The sequence below is a fragment of the Trachypithecus francoisi genome, unplaced genomic scaffold (genome assembly GCF_009764315.1).
Source record: "Trachypithecus francoisi isolate TF-2019V2 unplaced genomic scaffold, Tfra_2.0 Lachesis_group2, whole genome shotgun sequence".
Lineage (NCBI taxonomy): Eukaryota > Metazoa > Chordata > Mammalia > Primates > Cercopithecidae > Trachypithecus > Trachypithecus francoisi.
The window spans coordinates 24,407,865-24,433,688 of NW_022681465.1; the positions used below are offsets into that span (position 1 = coordinate 24,407,865).

At 37.0% G+C, this 25,824-nt stretch overlaps 1 long non-coding RNA gene across 1 annotated transcript in view; it reads right to left on the reverse strand.

The window, feature by feature from the left end:
- LOC117064826 overlaps window positions 1-7,904 on the reverse strand; it is a 99,049-nt gene extending 91,145 nt beyond the window's left edge. The window contains exon 1 of the long non-coding RNA XR_004429703.1: window positions 7,687-7,904. This is a non-coding gene — a long non-coding RNA (uncharacterized LOC117064826). The remainder of the gene's footprint in view (window positions 1-7,686) is intronic.
- Between the last annotated feature and the right edge of the window lie 17,920 nt (window positions 7,905-25,824).

Sequence of the window (25,824 nt, forward strand, 5' to 3'; positions counted from 1 at the left end):
TCCTAATTGAATACCCTTTATTTCTTTCTGTTGCCTGATTGCCCTGGCCAGAACCTCCAATACTGTGTTGAATAGGAGTGGTGAGAGACGGCATCCTTGTCTTGTGCTGGTTTTCTTTTTTTTTTTTTTTTTTGAGACGGAGTCTCGCTCTGTTGCCCAGGCTGGAGTGCAGTGGCCAGATCTCAGCTCACTGCAAGCTCCGCCTCCCAGGTTCACACTATTCTCCTGCCTCAGCCTCCTGAGTAGCTGGAGGCACCCGCCACCTCGCCCGGCTAGTTTTTTGTATTTTTTAGTAGAGACGGGGTTTCACCGTGTTAGCCAGGATGATCTCGATCTCCTGACCTCGTGATCTGCCCTTCTTGGCCTCCCGAAGTGCTGGGATTACAGGCTTGAGCCACCGCACCCGGCCTCGTGCTGGTTTTCAAAGGGAATGCTTCCAGCTTTTGCCCATTCAGTATGATATTGGCTATGGGTTTGTCATAAATAGCTCTTATTATTTTGAGATATGTTCCATCATTACCTAGTTTATTGAGAGGTTTTAGCATGAAGGGCTGTTGAATTTTATCAAAGGCCTTTTCTGCATCTATTGAGATAATCAGGTGGTTTTGTCATTGGTTCTGTTTATGTGATGGATTACGTTTATTGATTTGCGTATGTTGAATCAGCCTTGCATCCCGGGGATGAAGTTGACTTGATTGTGGTGGATAAGCTTTTTGATGTGTTGCTGGATTTTGTTTGCCAGTATTTAATGAGGATTTTTGCATTGGTGTTCAGCAGGGATATTGGCCCGAAATTTTTTTTGTGGGTCTCTGCCAGGTTTTGGTATCAGGATGATGCTGTCTTCATAAAATGAGTTAGGGAGGAGTCTCTCTTTTTCTATTATTTGGAATAGTGTCAGAAAGAATGGTACCAGCTACTCTTTGTACCTCTGGTAGAATTCAGCTGTGAATCCATTTGGTCCTGGACTTTTTTTGGTTGGTAGGCTATTACTGCTTCAATTTCAGAACTTGTTACTGGTCTAGCATACAACTTCTTAAACACACTGCGCATGCTCACCTCCAAAGTACAAAGACATCACACATGCGGAAGCCCACCCTAAGGGAATAATCATGGGAAAAGGGAAGCAAGATCCTGGAAGTATGCCAACATATAAAGCCCCAAGTCCAAAGGTCAAATGCCACATTGGATCTCCATGGTGCCCATTTGGGTCTCTTCCAGGTGTACTTTCCTTTCTTTCCTGCTCTAAAGCATTTTAATTAACTTCCACCCCTGCTCTGAAACTTGCCTCTGTCTCTTTATCTGCCTCATGGCCCTCAGTCGAGTGCTTTCTTGTGAGGAGGCCAGAATTGAGGTTGCTGCATACCCATACGGATTTGCTGCCAGTAAATCAGATATTCGTCACAACCCCAACATTTGATTCTAAGCACTTTACAAGTAGTAACTCATTTAATCCTTAAACAACCCTGTGAAGTAGGTACTACTACTATCTACTTGATACAGTTGAGGAAACTGAAGCACAGAGAGAGAAAGTAACATTTTTGTGATCACACAGCAAGTAAATGGAAAGCCAAGATTTGAAGCCAAGGAATCTCACCCCAGAGTGTAAACTCTTAGTCACCATGCAAAGGCCCATGGCTCAGATTTAAACGGTAGGATACAATCACTTTGGATTTATATTCCAGAGCTGTTGCTTCAGAGATGTGGTGATAGGGTACTCCATCTAGTATTGGTGAGGTCTACTGTGGCTGCCACATAGACTTTTCCAAGGCCGCAATGGCAGTGATGTCAGTGATAGCAACTGGGGTCCAGGGTGGGCTGGGAGTGCTGGCCATATATGCTGTAGCTTGGAGGGCTCAGCAGAGGCAGCAAAGTTCCACTTCTGGGGTGCAATGATGACTGTAATTATGGCTGTACAACTCTCTACCTTGTTCTCTCCCTCTCCTGGAAAAATGACTCTCTCTCTATCTATCATCAACATCTACTATATCTCTGTAATTTTAAAACTATATACATAGTCATATTGAACACTGTATACTGTATATAATATATATTTCATGTTATTTCAGTCAGTCGAAATGGGCTTCTGTTGCTTGTGACTATGGCTCCTAATAGTGAACTTTTAAAGGTGAGGTTTGATGCCTTCTTATGTTTGTATCCTTTTGGCTCCCAGCAAAAATGTCCTGCACAGCGCAGATGCTCTAAACACATTTGTTGCACGAATAATGAGCTGCTGCACAAGGTGTTAGTGGATGATAATGACTTATTGGGACAATTCTTCTAGTAATATTAGCATTTAGAAGCAAACACTTAATGTCCCAAGGTACTGGTTATAACCCATTAATGGGCCTTGAAATCAATTTAGTTGGTTGCTGCTAGCATTTAAAAAAAATGAAATAGACTCAATTATAACAGAAAACAGTGAAAATGGAGTTTATCACAGGTGGGGAGAACAAGCATTATTTCACAAATATTTGTTTTATGTTTATATGTTTTGTGTGTGTGTGCACGTGTGAGGGAATGTTGGGTTGTGGTATTACTATGGGCCAAAAATGTTTGAAAACCATGCCAAAATGGGAGCCGTGTCTACCGGTTAATGGGTCATATTTCCTAGCAGAAGAGCAGAGGGGAAGGATTGTGAATGGTTGGAAGAGAAGCACTAGGACCTAAGTGCTTTTGAGTTCCAGTTTCCAAGAGCATGCTGTGCTGTTTCTCTGCCATTGCCTCTTGTAGTAGCCTCACTAAAATGACTTCAGCCTTTTTTAATGTGAGCTGGTATCTTAGGTCAGGTTCCCTAGAGGTTGACGCTGCAATGAGGATTCATGTGCAAGTAATTTATTAAAGAAATAGAGGAAACATTACCGAGAGAAGAGTAAGGTATGATTTCAGGCAAAGTCCCTGGACAATTTCTCCAACATCAGAGCTCTCCTGACCTGAGGCCAGAAAGCTGGACTCTCATTTTCCTTCACCATCAATCATTGTTTTAAAACCACCCTGGGGGAATGCAAGTTCTCAGGCACTTCCAGTTTCCTGTGTGCATAGCTCAGTAGCCTGAAGGAAGTCTTAGAAATAAAAGTCCCTGATGAGGCCACAAGAAACAGCAGCACAAGGAAACAAGCACAAAGACAAGCAGAAATAGTCAAAGGGATTCAGAGGGCATCTGATTGTAGCTGGTTTGAGTGGCTACCTTTACCTACAATGGAAAGGACTTGTATTGTGCACAGACATAGTTCAAGAAACTAATCAATAAAAAAGAAGAGCAAGATTTTTATAAAGTTGGAAAAATCTCTTCCTGAAAGCAAACTTGGGGCACATTCCTAAGTTCATATCAGATAAAATTGCATGTTTAAGCTTTTCTAACAACCTAAGACAAATGTTCAGCCTTAAAAGTGTATTCTTTAAGTGGAGAGAGAGAGGCCAAAAACTCCATTTTGTGGTACTTCAGCTTGTTGGGAACAGATGCTCAGTGTCGCAAAAATCAACACTGAGACAAGGGATCTCTCAGCAAGGCTAGTTTACTTTTTGCAGAAAGGGTTCACTCACTAGCAGTTTTGCCACAAGAGTACACCAAACAAAGGAGACAGGGTCATTTATAACCTGACGCATCCATGCTACTGCTGAGTTCAGTTTCCACTGGCTGGAATGGGACCTCACATTCTGTATTTGTCCCGATTGGCTAGCAACTTACTAATTTCCAACAGAGGCAAAGGCAGAGGAGAACAAAGGAAGGAGGAAGTACCTCGTGGAATGCTGAGAAAGGTAAAAACACCTTCAAATAAGGAAGAGGAACAGGCTATGACCTAATGCTTGCTTGGACCAGTATAAGCATGCCAGGGCAAATATTTAGGCTAAAATGTGGGAGCTCAGAACACAAAGTACATTGATTTCTTTGTTATGGCTAGCAGACATCTAAGAATGTTAGCGCAGGCCTTTGAATAAATTTTGCTTCTAAGAGAAGTTATTATTTATTCCTAGTTAGACAGGGAGGAAAGTCTCTTTGAAGAGGAACCTCTATTTCACTTTTTACAAGCTAAAGACCTAGTGGACATGCTTAGATGACTCTTTATGGTGACCTGTGGACCTGAAGTAAGAATTTATCCATAGCTTGCTGTCACCTTTTGCATCTGGTTGCCATTTCTATTACAAATTTTTATCTATTAAATTGACTCATATCTAAAAGTACCAGCAGCCACCAAATAATTTTGCATTTTGATGCATAAGAATGGTTGCTTCCACTTTATTCCCTAATTCAAGCTTGGCATGCTTTTAGTTTTTAAAGTACATCTGTAGTTTGACTTGAATGCCCTCATTCATCATTAGGTAACTTTTAAAAGTTGATGTTATTTCCGGTTGGAATTATCTTCTACTTCTCTTATCCTCTCGTACCCTGTTAGTTTTTTGTAGTAATAGCCTCATCCCTATAATCAAATCCAGAGATGGGGAGAAGGTAGAGCTGGGAATTCACTTTTCTCCCTACAAATCTTAATTATTCCTCAAAATATTTGTGAACTAGGAAAGCATGTTTTCAGCACCCATTGCTCACTATCATCCTCTTACCCAGTTGTCTGATTAGTTTCTCCTTTTGTCTTTTGTTACTGTCTCATCTGGGCATTTAGCGTTCTAATTTTATTCCTCAGTCACTTAGAGCCCTGAACTATGAACTCACCTCCCTGTTAATCTGGGTAGAAGCCTTCCTCTGAATCTTTTCAACTTCCTTTTCTCACATCAAAATATACTGACCCTGGGTTCCATTTATTCAAGGTCATTCTTTTTTTCTGCTAGGAAACAGCTAGATGATTTTGCAACCTAGTCTGCTGTAATGTATTAATGAAAAACAATGTGCTAGTTCCATCTCCTGAAAAAAACCTGAAAAATTTTAGCAGGATATTTTATAAGACTGCTTTTACAATGAAGTAGTGCAAAATAGCAGAAAGAGTAAAATGATTCAGAATTTGGAATTAGAGTGACATAGGATCAAATCCATGACTCCTATTCATTTCCTAACAGATCTTCCACAGATTACTTAACCTCTCTGAACCTTCTATCCTCCCTTTACTGTAAAAAATGGATACTATTTTTGAGAAATGTCTGTTCATATCCTTTCCCCACTTTTTGATGGGGTTGTTTGTTTTTTTCTTGTATATTTGTTTGAGTTCTTTGTAGATTCTGGATATTAGCCCTTTGTCAGATGAGTAGGTTGCAAAAATTTTCTCCCATTCTGTAGGTTGCCTGTTCACTCTGATGGTAGTTTCTTTTGCTGTGCAAAAGCTCTTTAGTTTAATGAGATCCCATTTGTCAATTTTGGCTTTTGCTGCCGTTGCTTTTGGTGTTTTAGACATGAAGTCCTTGCCCATGCCTATGTCCTGAATGGTACTACCTAGATTTTCTTCTAGGGTTTTTATGGTATTAGGTCTAACATTTAAGTCTCTAATCCATCTTGAATTAATTTTCGTATAAGGGGTAAGGAAAGGATCCAGTTTTAGCTTTCTACTTGTGGCTAGCCAATTTTCCCAGCACCATTTATTAAATAGGGAATCCTTTCCCCATTTCTTGTTTTTGTCAGGTTTGTCAAAGATCAGATGGCTGTAGATGTGTGGTATTATTTCTGAGGACTCTGTTCTGTTCCACTGGTCTATTTCTCTGTTGTGGTACCAGTACCATGCTGTTTTGGTTACTGTAGCCTTGTAGTATAGTTTGAAGTCAGGTAGCGTGACGCCTCCAGCTTTGTCCTTTTGACCTAGGATTGTCTTGGCAATGCGGGCTCTTTTTTGGTTCCATATGAACTTTAAAGCAGTTTTTTCCAATTCTGTGAAGAAACTCATTGGTAGCTTGATGGGGATGGCATTGAATCTATAAATAACCTTGGGCAGTATGGCCATTTTCACGATATTGATTCTTCCTATCCATGAGCATGGTATGTTCTTCCATTTGTTTGTGTCCTCTTTGATTTCACTGAGCAGTGGTTTGTAGTTCTCCTTGAAGAGGTCCTTTACATCCCTTGTAAGCTGGATTCCTAGGTATTTTATTCTCTTTGAAGCAATTGTGAATGGAAGTTCATTCCTGACTTGGCTCTCTGCTTGTCTGTTACTGGTGTATAAGAATGCTTGTGATTTTTGCACATTAATTTTGTATCCTGAGACTTTGCTGAAGTTGCTTATTAGCTTAAGGAGATTTTGGGCTGAGACGATGGGTTTTTCTAAATATACAATCATGTCATCTGCAAACAGGGACAATTTGACTTCTTCTTTTCCTAACTGGATACCCTTGATTTCTTTCTCTTGCCTGATTGCCCTAGCCAGAACTTCCAACACTATGTTGAATAGGAGTGGTGAGAGAGGGCATCCCTGTCTTGTGCCAGTTTTCAAAGGGAATTTTTCCAGTTTTTGCCCATTCAGTATGATATTAGCTGTGGGTTTGTCGTAAATAGCTCTTATTATTTTGAGGTACGTTCCATCAACAGACACATGAAAAAATGCTCGTCATCACTCGCCATCAGAGAAATGCAAATCAAAACCACAATGAGATACCATCTCACACCAGTTAGAATGGCAATCATTAAGAAGTCAGGAAACAATAGATGTTGGAGAGGATGTGGAGAAATAGGAACACTTTTACACTGTTGGTGGGATTGTAAACTAGTTCAACCATTATGGAAAACAGTATGGCGATTCCTCAAGGATCTAGAACTAGATGTACCATATGACCCAGCCATCCCACTACTGGGTATATACCCAAAGGATTATAAATTACTCTACTACAAAGACACATGCACACGTATGTTTATTGCGGCACTATTCACAATAGCAAAGACTTGGAATCAACCCAAATGTCCATCTGTGACAGACTGGATTAAGAAAATGTGGCACATATACACCATGGAATACTATGCAGCCATCAAAAAGGATGAGTTTGCGTCCTTTGTAGGGACATGGATGCAGCTGGAAACCATCATTCTTAGCAAACTATCACAAGAAGAGAAAACCAAACACCGCATGTTCTCACTCATAGGTGGGAACTGAACAATGAGATCACTTGGACTCGGGAAGGGGAACATCACACACTGGGGCCTATCATGGGGAGGGGGGAGGAGGGAGGGATTGCATTGGGGAGTTATACATGATATAAACGTTATGCACATGTACCCTAGAACTTAAAGTATAATAAAAAATAAAATAAAATAAAAAAAAAAAAAAAAAAAAAGAAACAAAAAACAAAAACCAACACCAAAAATAAAATTTAAAACAACAACAACAAAAAAAAAAAAAAAAAAAAAAATGGATACTAACACTTACCTTCAACTTTTGTTGTGTTATAAAATGAAAAATTGTGAAAGTACTCAAGATATTGGCTGCTGTACAGTAGGTGTCTTACACATTGTAGCTAATAAGTTAACAATATTGTAAGCCAAGTAAGTGACTCAAAATCAATTACTGGTCAATGCTAATAATCTTAATGAACAAATATTTCTTAAACACTTTGTGTAGAAAGAAAAAAATACAAGTGGTACCTATGAAATAATATTCTACTTTACCTATGTGCTATGCCAGCTCTTCTCCAGCTGCTCATCAAACAACCAACTATTCCTTCATTTATTGATTAACTTATTCATGTAATATTAAGTGCAGAAGGCTGGGCTGGGTACTATGAAGAATACGAAGACATATAGCACATAATCCCATATTGACTTACTGTTGAATGTGACAAAACCTTTTGGTATTTTGGATAGGCTAGGAAGATAGAATATCTTGATCCTGCCTTCAGTTATTAGCCAAATAAGAATGGAAACTGCTTGCAAAAGTAAGATGCAAGTAGGGCAGCAGCAGGCTTATCTGGGGAATTACTTGTCTGAAGTTTGGTCACAAATTATCAGAGCCAAAGAAGAGCGAAATCTATATCCTTTAGGAAAGTTGAAGTAAAGATCATTTTCAGAGATAGAGATAGAATAGATTATGACTCAAGCTTCAGTGGCAAGGTGTGTATACAGTCACAATAGATAGAAAACAGACTAGTAGTCAAGGGCACCAGGGGACAGGGGAGGCAAGGTGTTGGTTGGATGAAGTGAGGAGGGTCAGGAAGTAAATCCAGATCTGTCTGAATTGTAGCAGGGCAGATGCTAGCTCATTTTGCCAGGGTGGTTTTTAGTCACTTATGGAAGCCATACCATTCTGGATGAGGGAATTGGAGAGAAGAGCATGATGAAAAAAGGGTGCAAGGAAAATGCTGGAGAGTGTTACCATACCGAAGTGTGTAAGATGAAAGAAAAAGTGGCCAAAAAAAGTTCAAGGAATGCTCTAGTCTAAATATTGGATATTCTAGCATAAAATTTGCAATTCAAGAGAAGCTGGCTCTCCTAAATTTACATCATTATAAGGTAGATAGACAGGAATTTATATTTTGTCTTTGGCACTTGTCAGTCGTGTACTATTAGACAAATTATTTAGCCTCCCCACAACTTAGTTACCTCATCTATAAAATGGGATGAAGACTAGTACTTGCTCATAGGATGGTGGCAGGCACTACCTGAAATGCTGTGTACACATGGCTCAGCACAGTGCTAGGTACATAGTAGGTAGGCAATGAGTATAAATTATTTTGGGTTTGGATTCTATGTCTATCCAGAGGTCTCCTCAAGCTTTCGCACTTTGTCATATAATTGGTGTCTATTTTTATGTCTTTTAGATGGTCAAAAAATAGACCCTCTCACCAAAACCAAAAAGAGGTCAGGATGAGCCTGAAGAATAGTAGCACACTTATGAGTCATTTAATTTCTTTGACATCTCCTTTTCTCTTCTAGTTGTGAATTATTTATGAGATCTGTGCTCTTGGGAAGTCCAAGCATATAACATATTTCCAGCTCACTCCTGTAGGGTCTTTCCAAGGCCCAGGGTTTCAGCCACTTAGTAGGTGCTTACTCAATGTTGTTTTGATTAATGGCATTGGAAATAGAGATAATAGCAGTGCAGAATTAATGGGCTAGATACCTTGTTATTGAACACAACTGTATAGGGTTAAACTAACATATAGGTAATGCTTCTGCAAAATGTGTAAATAAAAAATATAACATAAGTAAATAGATTATATATTCATCAATCTATTGAGAAAAACTTACTGAGTAGCTACTATGTGTCAGACACTTTTCTATGCACTGGTAATATCCAGAACTCTGGATGCAGATACGAACATTGGGTACAGGGGTGATATCCAGATTGCTGGGTGCAGAGGTGATATCCAAAACACTGGGTGCAGTGGTGTTATTTAGATCACTGGGTACAGAGTGATAGCTAGGATACTAGATAACCAGTGTTCTAGAGTATTAGTCAGAACTGACACTGGTGGTGCTCAAACAGTATCCTGGAGGTGCTCTTCTCTGCCAGATATGACCCTTCTGCCAGGTGATGCCTCTCTGAAGCATCTAGTACCAAGAAGAGGCTGGAGCAGTAGGAGATCATTTGGAGGAGTCACAACAGCAGCTATCCATGAACTAGTCAGTAATAATTTAATATTTCGAAACTTTTGCTTTAATAAGTTGAGCAAACTCATGCTTCTGGCAGTGACCAAGATAGATAAGGTCTCTTAACACAGAGCTTCCTTTTGGAGGTAAACTTGGTGGCATCAGAGGGTTTCTCTCCTGAGGGAGCTTTGAATTTGTTCCAGCCACAGAAGCCAAGTTCCTCAGCTCCACAGCCTGGTGCTTTGGCAGTGCCCAAAACTTCATGCGTAAACTCATACTCAGTCAGCATTTTTTATCCTTGGCACCTTTTAGACTTTTTTTGAATCTTACATTTACATAAAATATATAATTTTCCATAAGTTTCTTCTCATGAAGAAAACCATTATAAATATGTGAGTCTTGGCCAGGTGCGGTGGCTCGCACCTGTAATCCCAGCACTTTGGGAGGCCAAGGCTGGCAGATCACGAGGTCAAGAGATCGAGACCATCCTGGCTAACATGGTGAAACCCCATCTCTACTAAAAATTCAAAAAAGTTAGCCGGGAGTGGTGATGGGCACCTGTAGTCCCAGCTACTCAGGAGGCTGAGGCAGGAGAATGGTGTGAACCCAGGAGGCAGAGCTTGCAGTGAGCCAAGGTCACGCCACTGCACTCCAACCTGGGCGACACAGTGAGACTCCATCTCAAAAAAAAAAAACGTGGGTCTTTCTGAGTTATTCCATTCTTAAGGCCTTTTTGATTGTGAGAACACTCTGCCCCTAGTCCCCCCAAAAAAAGATAGTGGCCAATTCATCTCCACACATTGACCCTCTGTGCTATTCCTTTGAGAACTGTTATTATGGAAGAAAAAGATGCTTTAACTTGTCTTTATAGGGAGGTAAGCAATAAGTTCTTTGTTCAATCTGTATTCAGAAAAATTGTAAATGCTTCCATGTCAAAGATGAAACTGAATATTATCCTTCTTTGGTATCCAGAGTGAAAATTCAGGGAGGTATATGGGCAATCAAAAGTGCAGATGTTTTAACCAGGATATAATAAGGGTAAATGTGACTTGCTGAGGATAATTAAATTTAAGGAAATGGAAAATATAACAGTCTAGTCTACAACAAATTCAGTAATATACATTCTCTTGCAAATGTGCATTATATGTTAACAGTAAATTATACTGTGGCTGCTAAAACTTACTAATCAAGTCAGTCTTTTATGTGAAAAGAAAGAAATCACAAGTATAGCTGTGGCCCAGGCATTTAATCATAACTGCCTACTTAATCCATGAAATAAGCATTTTATAGTTAGAATTGCAGGAATAATAATGCAGTGACGGTAGAGCAATCTATCCAATTTTGCCTAACATGTTCATCACAGAACTGTCAGATAAATTGTTATCTTGTGTTGATAGAAAAGGCTGAGAGAACACAGCTTAGCATTGAGGCTCTGGGAGGAATTCGTGTTAGAAAATGAAAACTTTGACATGTAGGTGGAATACATTTCATGTCCAAGCCATTATGAAAGGATAAATGGAAATTCACATAAAAATCTTTCCTGCTGCAACCTCAGTTCAAGTATCTGTTCTCTCTTTGGTAGTTTTAGATCATAAAGGCTTAGAAGGCTCTTGGACTGCTTCATGTGGGGGAAAGCACGTCTGTCATCCAGCCTATTTCCCAATGATACCTTGAGCTGCTAAATATACTAACAGATATAGAAGCTGATTGTATTTTATTTTAATATATACTATTAATAAATTCTTTAAATCATCATTAATATAAAATAGATTAGAAGGTTTAAAATATTTATAATCAAACCAACTCCAAGTATGCAAACCAACTCATTATGTTTTGTTCTGCATGTTTTAAACCATTAGTTAAAGGAAGATGCTAAGCTCTAAGTTCATCTTCTTACACCATCTTAGTCTTCTTTTTATGTCTATGGCTTTGTTCCCATTGATAAATTGGCACTTATTACTTTGCAACTTAATTATTTCTGATGGCAGCAAAAGAAACTAAACAGACAACCTACAGAATGAGAGAAAATATTCACAAACTATGCGTCAGACAAAGGTCTAATATCCAAACCACATAAGGGTTTGGATCAACAAGCAAAAACCAAAAAGCCCCATTAAAAAGTGACCAAAAGACATGTACAGACACTTGTCAAAAGAAGACCTGCAAGTGACCAGCAGACATAAGAAAAATGCTCAATATCACTAATCATCAGAGAAATGCAAATCAAAACCACAATGAGATACCATCTCACACCAATCAGAATGGCTATTATTAAAAAGTTAGAAAAACAACAGATGCTGTTGAGCCTGCAGAGAAAAGGGAATGTAGTATGGAGATTTCTCAAAGAACTAAAATAGAACCACCATTTGACCTAACAATTCCATTAGTGGGTATATATCTAACGGAAAATAAGTCATTCTACCTAAAAGATACATTCACGTGTATGTTTATTGTAGTGTTATTCACAATAGCAAAAACATGGAATCAACCAAGGTGCCCATCAACAGAGGACTGGATTTTTTAAAAAAGTGGTACATATACAACATGAAATACTATGCATCCATGAAAAAGAATGAAATTATGTGCTTTGCAGCAACATGGATGTAGCTAGGGGCCATCTCAGCAAATTAATGCAGGAACAGAAAACCAAATACCACTTGTTCTCATTTCTAAGTGGAAATTAAATATTGGGTACACATGGACATAAAGATGACACTAAAAGATGCTGGGACTCCTAGAGTGGGGAGGAAGAGATGTGGGCAAAGGTAGAAAAACTATTGAGCATTATGCTCACTACCCAGGTGATGGGATCAATCACACCCCAAATCTCAGCATCACATAATATCTGTGTAACAAACCTATACATATACCCCTGAATTGAAAATAACAGTTAAAATTTATTTCTTACAAAATTATTATTTGTGATGGGCTTAGGACAGATATTTTACTCATTTTTTTTTTGTTCTATTAGCATTTAGTACAGAATCCAGCATTATAAAGAAACTATTAAATAAATTGATGAATAGCAGTAATAATCAATGAAGAAAATACTGGTTCAGACAGAGGAGTGAAGTTCTCCATGGAAGCTTAGTAGTCATTTATTAATTTTTACCAGCTTTTTAATCAACTAGTCATCATTCATTTTCCAAAATCAGTTTCCTAGCTTACTGTTGTCTTTAGCCTAGTTTTCAGCTATGTTATATTTATATACAGACAAATACTCATTAGTATTTTCCTAACCAGTGTTTAAATGTCCATGTGCCAGCGCTGATCATGGTAACAGGGATATAAAAAAATATGGTAATAATTCCTACAGGTATAGTAAGCAAAGAATTCTATGGAAGTCCTTGAGAGAAACACTTCCTCCACAATGGTACAGTCTTTTTTTTTTTTTTTTTTTTTTTTTGAAACGGAGTCTCGCCCTGTCGCCCAGGCTGGAGTGCAGTGGCCGGATCTCAGCTCACTGCAAGCTCCACCTCCCGGGTTCATTCTCCTGCCTCAGCCTCCCGAGCAGCTGGGACTACAGGCGCCCGCCACCTCGCCCGGCTAGTTTTTTGTACTTTTTTTAGTAGAGACAGGGTTTCACCGTGTTAGCCAGGATGGTCTTGATCTCCTGACCTCATGATCCGCCCGTCTCGGCCTCCCAAAGTGCTGGGATTACAGGCTTGAGCCACCACGCCCGGCCGGTACAGTCTTAAAAGACTTCTTGGAAGAAGTGTCTTATTAAGTAGGAGTTTTCTAGGTGAACAAAAAGGTAGACAAAGTGAGCAGATAAAGTCTTGAGGGTTAAGAACAGCAGAATTTTACAATAGAATTGGTACATGCTAAGAAATAGAAGTAAAAGTTTAGGGTAATAGGGATTATTTGTGCTATTATAAAGATTATTTAACAATTATTATTGAAGACATACTATAAAGTTATAATAACCAAGATGGTATGGTATTGGCAAAGGAATAGACAAGTAGGCTAATGGAGCAGAAAAGAGCCCAGAAATGGATCCAAACAAATGTTGCCAATTGATCTTTGGCAAAGAAGCTAAGACAATTCACTGGAGAAAGGATAGTTTTTCAAAAAATGTTGCTGGAACAACTGGACATCCAATGCATAGGTATAAATCTAGACATTTCCTTACACATTTCACAGATACTAACTCCAAATGGATCATAGACCAAAGTAAAATATTAAACTATAAAAGTACCCGAGTATAACAGGAGAAAATCAAGGAGACATTGGGTTTGAAGATGCGTTTTTAAATACAATATCAAAGACATAATCTATGAAAGAAAAAATTGATATCAGACTTCATAAAATTAACTGCTTGGCAAAAAAACACTGTTAAGGGAATGAAAAGACAAGCCACAGGCTAGGAGAAAATATTTGTAAGACTTCCCTCTGAGAAGGAACTTGAATCCAAAGTATACAGAGAGGCTAGGCGTGGTGGCTATAATCATAGCACTTCGGGAGGCCCAGACAGGAGGATTGCTTGAAGCCAGGAGTTGGAGACCCAGTCTGGACAACAGTGCGAAACCCTGTCTCTATAAGAAATTAAAAACATATTTTTGTAAAAGGAAATAAAATATTTAAAAACAAGCTATAGAAAGAATTAAAATCACATAGTAAGTAAAAAATTTCATTTAAAAAAAGGACAAAAGATACGGACACTTCACCAAAGATGATACTTAGATGGCAAATAAGCACATGAAAGATGCTAAACACCATATATCTTTAGAGAACTGCAAATTAAAACAGCAATGAGTTCACTACACACCTATTAGAACAGCTAAAATCCAAAATGCTGTAATAAGTACTGTATATATGCTAAAGGCACCAGGAAAAAACCTAGGGAGCCCAGCAGAGTGAGCAGTTAACTCTGCCAAAGGGGATTGTATCATTTGTGATATCACTAAAATGCTTTATTATCTAGGGTAAAAATTAATTTATTTTCAAGCAATATTATACACTAGCATTAAAGCATAGCAATTTTGTATTAAAACACAGTAATTTGGATACATCATTATAAAGTACTCCATCATTGTCTATATTCTTAAAATTGTATTTTGTGTTCCATTTGCTTAATTGCAGCTGAATATAGTTCATAATTCTTAAAAAGCTACTTGCCATCAATTTTGTAATAAAATTCAGACAAAATCCAAAGACTATTTTTTTCTGTGTGCCTCTATAAAAATATTTATCTTTTACCACATGTAATAGAATACAATAAGAAATACAGTGCAAAATGCCCGCCTCTATAGAGATGCCAATTAAAAAACTCTAGATATGCAACAGATATTGAAAGCCAAATAAAATAATGGTTATGTCATGAGGCACCGGCACAGTGGTATCACAGGCTTATGATGGGGTGCCAAATGAACTCTGTAATTCATAAATGCTTTACACTTAAAGGAATAAAAAAATTAAGAAATGGTCAGCAAAAATTTTTAAGTGGGCTCTAATCCCTGTTTTCTTGATTATATTCTTTACTGTTTTTACTGATTCTTATCATGAATTAGTAATCTTAACTTTACCACTTCATAAACCAATGTAAGTATTACTATGTAAGACATGTCTTAAACTTTTCCAGATTACTTTTCAGAGATTTGGTTTATTTATGTACATTTACACAGGAATGGGTCAGATGTATTCAATTTTATTAAACCAATCAGTTTGCATTAAAGCCTTAAAAAGTCATATGAGTATAAAAATACTCTGCATGTGTTAGTAATAGTGTATATTTGATTTAGGTCTAGCTCTGATGCTTATAGTTCTCTCAGCTTTGGTGTTTTGTTTCACTTGTTTTTTTACCAACAGCACTAAAACATTGAATCATAAAGTTCTCTTTGCATTTGAATTTTGCTGTCGTGTGAAATTAAAATGCTGCTGTATACATGCAGTAGCAAACATATTTTCAAGCTGTAATCCATGATCTGTATATTTGGAATTAGAAATAATTTAAGCCATAGTTTATTCTTCATTCTACCATGGACTGCTATTTATATAAGAATGTTACCTTGTGTTATTGGTTTAACTGTTTTATTAAGTCTACTTCAATATTTTAGCACAATTAAAAATCAATACTTTTTTAAAAATCCAAACTGCTGATGATACCAAATATCCGCAAGGATGTGGAGTGAAAGGAGCTTCCGTTCATTGCTGGTTGGAATGCAAAATGGTGCTTTGGATGACAGTTTGGTAGTTTCTTACAATGTTAAACACGGACTTACCACATGCTCTACCAACTGCTCTCCTAGGTATTTACCCAAATGAATGGAAAACAAACTACGGTACACACGTATGTAGAGTTCAACAGAAAATTTTGCCCTCTGCAATTTTGCTGAAAAATCATCTGAAAAAAGGCATATTAATAGGAGAAATAGCATACAAATTTATTGGTGTGCATAGGGGAATTTACAGGGTGATTACCCAGTATCCCAGTGGGGTCCAGATACTTATATAACCTTATGTCAAAATGGAGAGAGAGAGATGGGGAATATAGGTAATTCTTTTGGGAGCAATAAATGATTACTAGGGAGGATGAATGGATCCTGAAACAGAGGTTAACTTGGAAATGGTTCTCTTTGGAAGCTGAATGAGCCTGAGAGACTGATATTATCTTGTGAAGGGTCTGTTCAGATGTGGTTATGTTCTTGGTCTTCTTTTCTGCAATGGATAATGAGATAACAGAGAAGGGAAGGAAAAATAATTGTTCTCCTTGGTGGGCTCCTGCTGTCTTTATTTAAATAGCAGGGAAAGATTCTAGCATCTGTCGATCTTCAAGGACCTTTAATTCAAAATACTCATTATACCAAGGAGCCATATTTATGATGAAGTTCCCTGGGCTCCTTCACATACAATGAAATATGATTCAGCAATAAAAAGAAAATTTAACTATCAAGCCACAAAATGACATGGAGGAACCTTAAATGAATATTGCTTAGTGAGAGAAAACAGCCTGAAAAGCCTGCATACTATACAATTCCAATGATATGACTTTCTGAAAAAGGCAAAACAGTAGAGGTAGTAAAATGATCAGTGGTTGTCAGGGGTTTGGGAAGAAGACAGGAGAGATGAATGGGTGAAGTACTTGACAGTTTCTGGCCAGTGAAACTAAATACATGGCTAGTGTAACTAGCAGTTTATCAACTTACCTTTTTTTAAGAAAATAACTTTCATTTTGTTGACTCTTTGTATTTTTTCAGCCTCTATTACATTTAGGCCTATTTTGGTCTTTATTATTTCTCTTCTACTAATTTTGGGTTTGCTTTTTCTAGTTATTTGAGGTGCGTCTTTAGACTGTTTATTTGAATTTCTTCTGCTTTTTTATTTAGGCATTTATTGCTATAATCTCTCTCTTACCACTGCTTTTGCTGTACCCCATAGGTTTTTGATATGTTGTATTTTAATTTTCACTTGTTTTAATATTTTTTAATTTCCTCTTTAATTTCTTCCTTGACCTGTGAGCATGTTGCTTAATTTCCATGTATTTGTGCAGTTTCCCAAGTTTCTCTTGTTATTAATTTCTAGTTTTATTTTATTATGGTCTTACAAGACACTTTATATAATTTTAAATTTTAAAATATATTGAGACCTGTTTTGTGTCCTAATATATGGTCTCTCCTAGAGAATGCTCCATGTGCTGATGAGAAGAATGTGTAGTCTGCAGCTGTTAGATAAAATATTCTGTAAATGTATCTTGGCAGATTAAGTCTGATGTTTGTTGATTTTTTGTCTAGATGATCTGTCCAATACTGAAAGTGGAGTGTTGAAGTCCCCAGTTATTATTGTGTTGGAATGCAAATCTCTCTTCAGTCTATTAATGTTTGCTTTATTCACGTACATGCTCTAGTGTTGGGTGCATATGTATTTTGGTTTCTATTTGCATGGAATATGTGTTTCCCATTTTTAAACTTTCAGTCCATGTGTGTCTTTAGAGGCAAAGTGAGTTTCTTGTAGGCAGCATATAGTTAGGTCTTAAAAAAATCCATTCAACCAGTCTATATCTTTTAATTGGAGCATTTAAACCATTTACGTGGGTTGTTATTGACAGATGAGGACTTACTCATGTTATGTTGTTGTTTTCTTTTTCATCTTTTTTTAAGTTTTATTTTTTCTTCTGTTTTTAGAGACAGGGTCTCATGCTGTTCCCGAGGCTGGAGTACAGTGGCACAGCCATAGCTCACTGCAGTCATGAACTCCTAGGCTCAAGTGATTGTCCTGCCTCAACCTTCCAAGTAGCTAGTACTACAGGAAAACACCATTACATCTGACTGATTTTTTAATGTTCTGTAGAGATGGGATCTTGCTATGTAGCCTGGGCCAGTCTCAAACTCCTGGCCACAATCAATCCTCCCTCCTTGATTGTTCTGTATGTCCTTTGGTTTTTATCTCCTTCTTTTATTGTTTGCTTTTATGATTTGGTGGTTATTTTGTAGTGATAAAATTTGACTCCTTTCTCTTTCTCATTTGTATATTTGCTCTACCAGTTAGTTTTATACTTTTGTGTGTTTTATGATATTATATATTGTCCTTTGCTTCCAGATATAGCACTCCCTTAAGCATTTCTTGTAGTGCCAGTCTAGTGATGATGAATTTCCTCAGTTTTTCCTTGTCTAGGACTTTATTTTTCCTTCATTTTTGAATAATAACTTGGCTGGGTATAGTGTTCTTGGCTGACATTTTTTTTTTTTTTCTTGCAGCACTTTGAATATATCATCTTATTCTCTCCCAGCCTACAAGGTTTCTGCTGAGAAATACACTGTTAGTCTGATGAGGATTCCATTATATGTGACTTAACAATTTGCTCTTGCTGTTTTCAGAATTCTTTCTTTGTGTTTGACTTTTGACAGTTTGATGATAATGTGCCTTGGAGAAGAGTTCTTTGGGCTGAATCTGTTTAGGAATTCTTGAGCTGCATATATCTGGATGTCTATATCTCTTGCAAGACTTGGGAAGTTTTTAGTTATTATTTGTTGTTCAAATTGTTATTTCCGAGGGGAGACAGTTGCTTCTGAGTCCTACTCTGCCATCATGTTCCACTCTCTCAAAAGTTTGCTGATCCCCAAATTTCTGTCTCTGCTCTAAACTTCTCTCTTACACTTCAAACTAATACGGCCACTCCTGCTGACTGGGAAATCATTAGATAGTTTAATAGCAACATATCAAAAATATATTTCCTCCCAACCTGCTGTACACTTAGATTTCCCCATGTCAGTTGGTAACAATTACTTGTGCCAGAAATTTTGAAATTCAGTCCTTCTCTTTCTCTTCCACCCCTCAGCCAATACATAAGAAAATCTTGTCTCTATCTCTAAATTATAGTCAGAATCTTTTAAATATTTTACCACCTCTGAATTACCATCCTGCTCCAATTCATCTTTATCTCTTGTCTTTATTACTGCAATAGCCTCCTTCCATATTTTCCTGCTTCTGCACTTTCCTCTTTATAGCTATTCTCAACATAACAGCCAGATTGATCCTTTAAATTAGATTATGCCACTGCTCTGCTCAAAACTCTCCAGTGGCTCTATTTCCATCTAGTAAAATCCAAAGTTCTAATACTTACTTGTAATGCTCTAAATGATCAGATACATGTTACTTCTCTCAGTTCATGTCCTATCATTCTCTTCCAAGGTTACAAGATGTAGTTGAAGTTGTATTTTGAGAAAAATTTATGGACTTGAATACTTTTGCTATTAATAAGAAAAAATTCAAAATCATTAATTAAACATTCAGTATAGGAAACAAAAAAAAGCAATCGAATTTTACCTCATCTTTGATTAGTGAGAATATGGGTAATTTATATTTTTATCTTTTTACTTTTATGTTGTTTTCCACAATGTCATATATAAATTTTAAAATTAGTAAAAAAATTTTGTTAGTACAAAATGAAAAATTTGGGTTTGAAAATGATAGACTTATTAATAATAGAGAACACAGTTAGAAAGAACCCACTAAGCATGGAAAAGAAGAATGTAATTCCAGTTTAATAGTTGGTGCACTGTTTTAGCCATGGTAGGACTGAAATAATCAGGGAAAAGTTAGGATGACATCAAAGAAGTCTCAGGAAGATAAGTAGAACAGAGACAAGCAGGACAGAGACAAGTCAAGAAAGCAGAAGGAAAACTAGCATGTTTAACCCAGCTGGCAGTCACATGAATTTTATTAAGTGTGGGAAAAGTGTATTTTATAGAGAGAACATAGGAAATATGCCTGGGTTGAGAACCAGCTCAGATTATTTTCTGGAAAAAGTAAAATCAGCCGTTAACATTTGGTATCACATATAGTGTGAGCTGCCTTGTAGAATGCACTGGCACAGTGTTTTCTATTATTTCAATGCTGGATCAGTTTTTAAAGTACTTGTGTTCCAGTTGTTTTCCAAACATTTACCAGCTGTAGGACCCTGGGAAAATAGTGTAATCTGGTTGAACAATATTTTTTTAAATTTAAAAATGGGTATCCAAATATCAGCCTTCCCTGTGTTATAAAATTGTGGTGAAAATAAAAAGGTATTATGAAAAGTGCCTTGAAAACCACAATGTGTTATTTAAATATAATAATTTATACATTATAATAGTAGTCTATGCTGGTATCTGTTACAACCAGGTTTGAATCTAATAGAGTGATCCCTATTCTCCAAAAACAATAGTATAATCAAGAATTTAATAATATTAAATGAAACGTGATGATAAACTGTTTTGAATATTGAGAGAATAGATAGTATTTAATTGAGAGTTCCTGAGCTGTCTGGGCCTGAGGATAATAAATCATATTGTAACTCAAATATCTTCTGTTAGTATTTGTCTGTGTTCTTACCCCCACCTCAGTATCTAATAGATTTACATTCAATTTTGCATTATCAGGAAATCTTGTAAAGATCACAGGGATATTTGCTCAAGATTTTTCAATAGACAACGTGAAGTCTAATTGTTAATTGAGAGTAAACGAGGCTGATCTTTGTCAAATGTTAGGAGGATAAAATAAATTATAAGAAGTAGGGCATGAAATATGTAAGTTAATCCCTGGAAAATGCACAGATACTCTGGTTTAAATGATTGGTAGCCTCTCCTGTGTTGATTACCTTTGTGAACATAGGCTTCAGGATATTAGCTGTTTTTATATTGTGTATACTAGGGATGATAAAATGTGTATGTTGAGCTCTGACCACTCCACGGTCCTCTAGACTCAAGTACCCAAGTACCTGCTAGACAAGTTCATTTAGTTGTTTCACAGGCATCTGAAACTTAACATACCTGAAACAGAATTTTTGGTTTTTCCTCTAAAATCTGTTTTTCTCTTAGCCTTCCCATCTTAAAATGACCACTATCCACTCAATTGTGAAACCAAAACTTAGTTACAATTCCTGATTCTTCACTTGCCTTCCACCTCTGGAATCTATTCTTATGACTTTGATTCATCTTTATGGCTGCCACCCTAGTCCAAGTCAACGTTTTGCACATAGATTTCTTCAATATCCTCCTACCAATCTCTCTACTTCCTCTCAAGCTGCCCTGCCCTGAAATCTATTCTCTGTTTAACAGCTAAGACGATCTTTTTGAAAACAAAAAAGAATCGTGTTACTCTCTTAAAGCACTAGTATAACTTTCCATCACAATTATTATAAAATTTAAACTCTTTACCATGAACTATAGCAGGGTTGATGTTCATTCAGGATGTACTGAAACAGTCTTATCAATCGTTTTCAGAGAGCATACATTCCAATTTGTTGCTGCCTATGCCATGAGTTAAGCATTTTGCCCATCACTCCTGCTTCTAAGGCTGTACATGAACCTGTGGTTCTCAGTTACAGAGTTTCAAATGTCCCAGAGGAAATTTGGTGATACATGGAAATATTTTTTGTTGTCATGACTGGGACGTGCTACTGGCATTCATTGGGTAGAGGCTAAGGAATAATGTTAAATATCTTACAGGGTAGAGGACAGCACCCTGCAACACAGGATTATTTGTTCTCAGTGTCAATAATTTCCAAGTTGAGATAACTTGGGTATTAACCCAAGTTAAAGTATTAACCCAAATTAAGGTATTAACCCTTAGATAACTCTCTTATCCCTGCCTGCCTCATCCACAGTATCCTCTCCCTCACTCATTATGTTGCACTGGCCCCCGTGCTCTGCCTGGCAAATTCACTAACATCCCAGGGTTTCTCTATCATATAACCTGCTTAACTTTTTTTCCATAGCACTGAAATATCTAAAATTACCTTTTTTGGTTATTTTATTTGCTGGTTCTTCACTGTCACTCCGACTTGGAATGTCAGCTGCTTGAAAGAAGAAAATGTTTCTCTTCCCCAGCATGGAAAACAGTGCCTTAATATTTGCTGAGAGTATGTCTTCCCTATTCCTCATCTCCTCTAGAAGCCTCACTCATTTTTCACTACCATCAATTCCTGAGCCCCACTCTGTCCTCAGTCTCTAAAGGGTGTAGTAAGGTTTGAGAATAAGTTGAGGCTATTGATTTCACACACTATTCTGTAGCAAACACAATTGAAAGTATATTGATTTGTTTTTTAGCCTCTATCAAATTATCTCTAAATTAAAACAACTATTTTGTCAATATTCCTAGTATCAGCAGCATAAAGCAGCTTCAAAAGGCATGGTAACCAAAGCTATTCTCTGGAACCTTCTACTCAGATGGTATTCTAAGGGCTCTTTAAATAGACTATTTGCCTAGACTTTCTCTACTTAACTTGAGATAAGTTCTTTTATGTTGATTAAATATTTTATAATTGTTATTGTTGCAGAAGATCTGATTGCACTTTGCCATGATCACCATATAAATATTGTAATGACCCTTCACCTCACATGAGCAGCCTCCCCATTCTGGTCTTGATATTATGCCAGTCTGGTGATGATCTTAAGGACCACATCTATAAGGCTGTCGGCTGTTGTGCATCAACAATCTTAGTTTCACTGCCTGTAAGTAAAATTCATGCAGGCATTCTGGATCATAGGTACAGTAAAGAGCTGGACCAAGTTCTTTGTTGCTTTGAATCAGTAGGTTAATTCGTCTTTAGAACTGGAGAATCATGTTTCAACACAGAAGCGGCTGTGGTCTTGGAAAGCTGCTGTTTTTCCATTTGGTTTGACTCGAGAGATCAAATTTAGAGAAAATGATAGGAGTCTCCAAATCCCACCATATTCAATCTTGTTACAGTAGTACCTCTAACTGAAAAAAAAAAAAAAAATCTCTCAAGATTATGCTGACAGGAAACCTGATTAGAATGCATTTATTCTGAGCCTTAACCACAGAAATGTCCTTAAAAGAGGCCAGCTTTTTCCCTTAAAACAATAAAATTGCACATTATAAATATAGCCATTTAAATTGGTTCTCTTCAATACCCTACACTTGAACTAAGATAAATCAAGTCTTTATTTGAAAAGAGTATTATTAATTGTTATTATTGTATTTTATTTGAGATGGCATCTCGCTCTGTCGCCCAGGCTGGAGTGCAATGGCGCTATCTTGGCTCACTGCAACCTCTGCCTCCTGGGTTCAAGAAATTATCCTGCCTCAGCCTCCCTAGTAGCTGGGATTACAGGTGCCTACCACCACGCCTGGCTAATTTTTTGTATGTTTAGTATAGATGGGTTTTCATCATGTTTGCAAGGCTAGTCTTGAATTCCTGACCTCAAGTGATCCGCCTGCCTCGTCCTCCCAAAGTGCTGGGATTACAGGCATGAACCACTGCACCAGGCCTATTATTATTATTATTATTATTATTATTACTACTACTACTACTATTATTTAGAAAATAAAGCAATTCATAGTTTAACATCATTTTTTAGACCACCCTGTAAAAATTCTGTTCCCATTCCTATATGCCTCATACAGTTACAAGATGGTAAAATGAATTATGAACGCTCAGGTTTTCCCAAAATAAATGAAAAACGCTTAACCAATTAGCAAGTTAAATTAAGACCAAATAAAAGAGTACCTAAAAATGCATCTATCTTAAGGGTTAAATATATATAACCCTTAACCAATTAACAAGTTGACCAATTTTGGTTATATTTACTTATTATTTGGTAAATATTTACTTATTAACCAATTTTGGTTAACTTGTTAATTGGTTAAGGGGTATATATATTTAACCCTTAAAATAGATGCATTTTTCATACACCTTTTTATTTGGCCTTAAATTTCTATTTTTATATTTTAAGCTAAGTGTATAGTTCTCTAATTGTAAGTAGTTTTATTTTGCTTTGAAAATAAAAAAATTTCACCAGAAAACTTTTAAAATGATGTTTGAATGTCTCTCTAATATAGTACACAGTGAGAACCTAGAGAAGAAGGGTAAAGAAACTGCAAGAATTTACCTATTTTGTCTAATAGATGAAACAACTGCACTATTTCTTTTCTTAAAAGCCCTCCATTGTTTTCTTAACTCAACTTACAGTGTACATAGAATCTATCAACTGAGTATTGCCCAAGTTAATGTTTTTGTATTATTTCCCTGTTTAGTTCTGAACTTTTTGTATGGTAATTGCAATGAAAGCAAAAGGCCATCCTGATGACTGGACAGAAATTATTTGCAGCTGCTGGGATTTTTATCCTTTGTTTTGTTTTTCTGGGATTTGAATGGTATCTTCATTTAGACAGGAAGATCTGGCTGCAACTGTCCTACAACAAAGCAAACTTTTCTGCCTGAGCTGGACTTCCTGTGTAATATCATGAGACCTGCTGTGGGTATGTCAATGGCAAACATCGTGAATCAATAAAGTTGTTTTTCCACTGGAGTTTTAGATTTTTTTCTAGTTTAATGCTTGGTTTGGTTAATCAGTATTTTCCTTTCACATAGTAGAAGGTTCATATTGCTGGTGGGCTTGGCTTTTGTTAATGAAAGATCCACTACCCTCAGATTCTACGAAACCCAAATTTTTGTAGAGTTTATAGAAGCACAAACCAGTGTCTTGAATGGCTGCCCTGTGGCACTCATTCTCCAGAGCCTCTCCTTATGTTTTCTGGGTGGTTTTGTTAATACATGCAGAAGAGAAAGTCACACGTTTAATTATATTAGATCATAGGCAAGCTGCATGCCAAAGTTTTAACCCACATTTCCTTCAGGCATTCACTCCCTTTCTTTCTTTTTTTTTTTTTTTTTGCAAAAATATGGAGCAAGTTAAACTTTTTCAGTGTATCACAATGTCCGTTTATTTCTTTCTAAAAAACTTTAGTTTTTTACATGTAAGTAACATATAAACATAATGAAAAAATAAAATGGTTTAGATGATCATATGATGGAAAGTGCATCTTCAAGTAACCTCTTCATATGAATATGTGGGATTGTGCCCTGAGTGACTCTCTTTTAGCACATTCTGAGATAGGGCTTTTCATTTCCTGTTTCATGGAACCCATTTTCCATTTAATGGTTTTTTTGTTTTTGTTTTTTCTGCAGGACCCCAGATACCATGAGCAGAGCACATTGTTTAGCAGTTTAAGTAGGTGCCTTCTATGTTTGTTTCTCTTCTTCTCCAATCCTATTCTCATTCCTAGCTACCTCTCCCTCATAGGTACCCAGAGTAATGTATTGATATGCCCTTAGAAGATATAGGTAGTCTTTTATAATATGCAGTATTATGTGTTAGAGTCTTTAATTCTCATGAATGAGAGTGTGGTTTTTCATTCCATTTCTACTTTTCTCACTAAATATTTACTTATTTTGTTCCTTACTTTTCTACTTATTGCTTTCTAGTGTCTCATACAATGCATTCACTGCTCTAATTCTCCATTCTGCTAAGTTTCTTCTGGCTCCTTACTGTCATAATGACTGATATAGTTTGGATATTTGTCCCCACCAGAATCTCATGCTGACATGTAATCCTCAGTGTTGGAAGTGGGGCTTGCTGGGAAGTGATTGGCCCATGATGGTGTATTTCTCATGAATGCTTTAGCACCACACCCTTGGTGCTGTCCTCATGATAGTGAGTGAATTTTTGCTAGATCTGGTTGTTTAGAAGAATGTGGCACCTCTCCCCCATTGCTCCTGCTCCCACCATGTTAGATGCTTATTCCTCCTTTGCCTTCTGACTTGATTGCAAGCTTCCTGAGGCCTCCTCAGAAGCAGATACTGGCATTATGCTTTCTATACAGCCTGTAGATCCATAAGCCAATTAGATATCTTTTCTTATAAATTACCTAATCTAAGTTATTTCTTTATAGTAGTGCAAGAATGTCCTAATACAGAAAATTGGTATTGAGGAGTGGGGCATTGCTATACAGATATCTGAAAATATGGAAGTGAGTTTGGAATGGAACTGGGTAATGGGCAGAGTTTGGAAGAGTTTTCAAGACTCAGAAGAAGACAGGCAGATGAGGGAATGTTTGACATTTTTTAGAGACTGTTAAATGATTGTGACTAAAAT